Here is a 6,070-nt window from a genome sequence, read left to right as displayed (position 1 = left end):
CATTTCTGTGCTGCCCCCTTTCTTTGTCCCTATAATGATTGTGATCAATCCAAACCACCCTCCACGGCATGTCTGTTTTGCTGTCATTCTTGTGAACTTGCTTCTAGCCTTGCAAAGGAAATTCCAGTACATCCAACATCTGGCTAAGCACATCTCCGCTGCTCCCTCTCAGTGCCACTTCTATGTGTTGCATTAAACTGAAGTGCCCCCCCAACACACACACACACCCTCATCCCTAATCCTTGACTTGAACAGGAGATCTGCACTGTGCTTCCTCTGCTTTTTCGCCACTCCAACCCTCAACCGGCATATCCATTCCACCCCTGTAGATGCTGTCCATCGTGTCTCCTTTACCAATCCACCTCTGTGACGCCATTATGGCTGCACCCCAGTCTTCCTTCCCAGGTTGAATTGCCCTGCGTTTGGTCAATAGAAAGTGGCAGATTTCTTGACTCCTTGTTAAAACAGTTTTCCAGCATAAAGACTAAGTGGCATGCTGTTTCACTTTGTGTAGCTCATTTTGTCGACATGACTTAGAACAGCTTCTGTTAAGTACTGTTGACCTATTTTTATTATTGGATGCTAAGAATAAAACAAGTGTTTCATAACATTAATGCCATCAGTTCTTCTGCAGTCATTTTTTTTTTATTCTTGGACCCCCACAGCATTCACAGTACAAAGAGTGGGTGGTGTATGTGTAATTTGGTGAGGGTTTTGCTGAGCTTCAATATTTCCAATGCTTTTTTCTGATTCCGCTTGCTTATACCCTTTAATTAAATCTGAATTGCTGCACAAAGCAGGGATAGGAAATTGTTCACACTTGTTTGTTTATCAGCTGACATGATTACCGTTTCTTTGGTCTCGTTTGACAAAGCAAGAAAATGAGAAGTCTAAGCCTGTTAATTCGCAGACAATAAAGAGCGACACGTTTCTCGACTTATCTTCTGTCGAGATACAGTCAGCAGTCAGCACGCTCATAATACATTCAGTCAAATGTTTATTAATCCTCCTTTTCTTGCTCATATTTTTGCTCCACAAGGAGATGCTTGCTAACTTTTCTTTAAGGTTGTCTAGTGATTTATTTTCTTGTCTATCTATTTTAGATAAATCCCAAAGGACTAATCAGTGCCTGAATTTTCTCAACCACAGTGGATTCCTGTAAAGGTTTTAGGCGTGTGATGCGTCTCGTCCATTTACTCTGCCTTTGTTCACCTGTTCATCTCACTATGACTAGTACTGCAGTCAAAATGGCTGGGGAGTAGAATTGGAAACCACAGGCTTTTGGGTTAAATTCAAAATAAAATTGTAAGCTACCTTTTTAACCTTGTTGTTTTAAACTGTGTAAATATGCAATTCTGTAAATGTGTAGTGCAGTAATAAAGGAAGATTTGCAATAAAAGCTTGACATGTTTGCATTGCAAGATTATAATAACTTTCAAGCACTGGTACGTAAGCTATGACAACAAAAACGTCAATCATATCAGGTTTAAAACAAACAAGTAAAGGAGACTTTTGTATTAGGGATTTGTATCACTGTACATTGGAAAGTACCTTATAATAGGACATCTCTATATATACAAAATCCAACGTCTGTCTGTATGTATGTCTGTCCGCTTTTCACGAGAGAACTCAGCAGATTTAGATTGGTTTTTTTTTTCTAGAATTAGCTTGAACATTCCAGTTGATTTTGCAACTTCTGTCATTGCGCTAAGAATCATAGTTCACTTGTGGTACCAATTTATTTGCGAGAATCTGAGAGACACAAAGCAGGCCGAGGGAAGCGGGGCGAGGCCCTCCTCACTCACACATCAGGCTCAAGCCGTATCTTACGTCCACTTAGTTAGCGAACAAGAGAAATACTTAACGGATTTAGATTGGGCTTTTTTCTAGAATTAGCTTGAACATTCCAGTTGATTTTGCGACTTACGTCATTGCGCTAAGTATCATAGTTCGTCTGCGGTACCGATTTATTTGCGCAAATCCGAGAGAGATGCAGCAGGCCAAGGGGAGGGCGGCAGGGTCCTCCTCACTCATGAGCCAGCCTGAATGTGTATCTTACATCTGCTTAGCTAGCAAACGAGAGAACTACTTAACGCAAATCTAAATTGATCAGGTTTTTTTCTATTATTTGCTTGAACATTCCGGTTGATTTTGCGACTTCTCTCATTGCGCTAAGAATCATAGTTCGCTTGTGGTACCAATTTATTTGCGAGAATCTGAGAGACACAAAGCAGGCCGAGGGAAAGGGGGCGAGGCCCTCCTCACTCACACATCAGGCTCAAGCCGTATCTTACGTCCACTTAGTTAGCGAACAAGAGAAATACTTAACGGATTTAGATTGGGCTTTTTTCTAGAATTAGCTTGAACATTCCAGTTGATTTTGCGACTTTTGTCATTGCGCTAAGTATCATAGTTCACTTGCGGTACCAATTTATTTGCACAAATCTGAGAGAGATGCAGCAGGCCAAGGGGAGAGCGGCAGGGTCCTCCTCACTCATGAGCCAGCCTGAATGTTTATCTTACATCCGCTTAGCTAGCGAACGAGAGAATTACTTAATGTAAATCTAAATTGATCAGTTTTTTTCTATAATTTGCTTGAACATTCCGGTTGATTTTGCGACTTCTCTCGTCGCGTTAAGAATCATAGTTCACTTGCAGGAGCGATATATTCACACTTATCTGAGACAGAGGCTGCAGGCCGAGGGAAGGGGAAGCATGACGTCAGGAGTGGGGAGCCGGGCATGGCCCTCCTCACCACCCTCTTTCACTTATATACTGTACGCAGGCGGAGCTGCGGGGGACGACTAGTGTAAAATACAGAGTGATTAAGTGGTTTGACAATTCTTGTATTCAGTCTTTTGAGTCCTTTTCATTTTTTTACCTTTCATTCCATAGTGCCTCTTCTTTTCACGCGTTTATTAGTTATATTTTACTTTATTAAAGTTGTGACTTTATATATTAGAGTTTTCCAGAAACATGCATAGAACCACATCAACAACAAATATAGTTAGTCAAACACACCTATTCTATTAATTGAAGCACAATGGATAATGATGAGGCTATCTATGCCAAACCGTTTGTGCCTTCAAGCCAGGGAGTGGCCCTAATGGTTCTAATATTGGATTTTAAACATCAAGGTGGTGTGACCCCAAGAAGATCAATTAACCTCCCTGTGATGCAAGCTAGAACTGTACAATAGCTCAGCTCTGACAAGGCACTTTGGGATGCTGTTCAGTACAGCAAGGTGCTATATGAAATCATTTTAATTTCTTTAAGGAATGTGCAATCCAATTTAAAGTAGGCTGCACAGTAATCATTTAAGAAAAACTTAATGTCATTTAGTCAGTTGCAGAAAATTAAAAAATTTTAAGCTTAACCACCAATTTATCAGGAGCCAGGAAATGTTTCACAGACTTGATAGAAACAACAAGCCAGCCTACCATTACGCTGAGAAAGGTGTGAGACTAAAATGGACCACGCTGGCTTCTTCAGCATTGTGGAGTTGATGTGATCATGCAGTGCTGCCGACTCATTGTCACATTCACTACCTTGTCCATTAGTCTAAATGATCACATTTTTTACCCAAGTTATGTACATTTCAGGGACATTATTCTAGAATTTTTTTTAATTGCATTCTGTATTTTGGATGATTTTTGTAGGATTTAGATTTCAATTTTTTGTTCTACACTCTTAGGAATAAAAAGAGCCAGAGTGGTTCTTCAGAGCGATGCTATAGGGGAACCATCTTTGGTTCCCAAAAACCCATTCACATGAAGGTTCCAGAAAGAATCTTTATTTAGCTCCATTAATGGTTCCATGCTGTGAATGACCATGACTAGATGGTCACAGATTAGTGGAATACCAAAGGGTCACGATTTTAGAAGGACAACAACATAGGTGAAGTCCAAGTTCTCTTGATATGTTAGTGTTCTGCTGGGTAGCTCAGCACACATTAAGGATTTCAATTCTTCCCACATATTAGGATGTTTTTCCAAAGCGCAAAGAACCAACTTCATATGCAAAAACAAAAAACTTTCCCAGAATGATAATGCTTTATCAAGCAAGAGTTCTACGAGGAACCATACAACCCAGTACAGAACCGGAAAGTGCCATTAAAGAACCATTGTTTTTAAGAGCGTATGTCAAGGACAAATATTTCTGAAATTATATAGTTTATTTACCTGTTGTGTCATTTTTTTTTTCTTTTTTCATGGGTACATCCACACATTTCTTCGTATAATGAGCCCTGTGAAACTGCTTTCAGAGTCACATGGAGCCACAGCAGTATGGGGCTCAAGACAGGAACCCAAAATAGATGGGAGCACACGTCCGGTGTAGTGCACACCCACACTCGCCCATAATGGGCCAAGATCAGAGTCGGTAATTTGCTGAACACACACCTCATTAAGGCCGTGTCGCAGACTTCATTTATATAATCTCAGCCAGTCGGAGGCAGTCGCTGCCCACACCTGTGACGCCCGGTCGTGTTGTCTCCCATGCCTAGCGACTCAGTCCATCTGAGCTTGTCAGTGTGTCAGAGCTGACGACCAATGAGCGCTCAGTCAGAAGTACAATGCATATAATGCAATGACGCAGGTGTTTTCACAAACAGAACAGCGGCTTACCCAACTAATGTCACGTTTTTCATACTACAACAGACTGTAAAAAAGAAAAATAAAGAAAAGAATTCTCTGCACCTAAAAAGCCATCACACGGGCAACGGCTAGGTCATAATTGGCTGCCACAAAAATCGGCACAGTCAGTGCCAGGATTGGTAAAACCTAAATAAATAAAACTTGAGCATTTCCATTGAGCATATGCATGATTTGAGCTTGGTGTTGATTGTATCAACAAGCAGCGAGTCACAAACAGTTACTTAAAGAAATAATAGTAATAAATCAAATAAAGAAATACAAATGCACTCAAGCGGCTCAACGAGTCATAATCAGAAACACAGCATTTCACAAAAAGAAGAAGCAGATTTATTACTTTTCAATGTTCACGTTGAGGAATATGGTAGGTTACACTTTTGTTTTCTTTTACAGACAATATATAAATGTTGTATGATTTTTACCAATAACTTAATCTATAATGTGGTAACAAACCAATAAAAAATACAAAAAGAAATACTGCAAAAAAGGAAAACCAAAATCACTGTTGATATAATGACAACATAATAATTTAGGTTTCTTCTGAATATCCGTTACCTGTGCTGCAGTGAAGGACTTCTTATTGCACATTTCCAAGTTGCACTCTGTTAACTTCACAGTGTGCCACACTCCAGAGGAACAGGGGCACCTTCTGATCTGCCTGTATGTACCATTAACTAGCCTAGGGGGTCAGCTGAAGCAAGGTCAAGACCTCCATGGACTGCAGAAGACTCTCCTTTCATTTCAAAAGCCCAGGTTTTCATTTACAAATACTTTGTGAACTGGAAACGCTCATTCTCCAAGCACCGGTTAGGAGGAACTGCTCAGCTGTTACACGTGTGTTAGGGACCACCAGTTTGGCTTTCATAACTCTCAATGCCAAGGAGATATAAGCTCTTGTTGGGACAGAAAGCTGAGTTTTCTCAAACAGAAGCCATAATGCAGAAACGATTGTGGATGCCTGCCATTCTCATCAGCTGTTTGCTGCTGATGTGACTTCCTGTGTCAGAGATAGAGAGAGAGATGAACGGATTTTTTAAATGGTGCTCCTGGAAGGAAAAAAAATAAAATAAAATAAAAAATAATCTAAAACCCTCCAGCCGCCAAGTGTTTCCTCAGGGCTCAGCTGCACAAGCATCTGCGACACTCTGCTGTGAAGGGCGGCCTGGAGTGGACTGCTTTTCCTTCCTGTGTCCAGCTGTCTCATGCACTCTCTGCTTCAATCCTCTCTCTCTCTCTCTCTCCATCTCTCTGTCCTTCCTCCCACCCTGTTGGCTTCCAGTGGTCATCTATTGCTCCCACCCATTAATAAAAGTGTGCTTGTGACCACAGAGGGTGGCTGCGCAGTACGCTTTTCAGACACAAATGCCTATTATATTATCCGCCCTGCTGTCGGGGAGGTGAGAAGGTCAGCGAGCACG

This window comes from Erpetoichthys calabaricus, chromosome 18 (genome assembly GCF_900747795.2).
Source record: "Erpetoichthys calabaricus chromosome 18, fErpCal1.3, whole genome shotgun sequence".
NCBI lineage: Eukaryota > Metazoa > Chordata > Cladistia > Polypteriformes > Polypteridae > Erpetoichthys > Erpetoichthys calabaricus.
Note: the sequence above shows the minus strand (reverse complement) of the source record.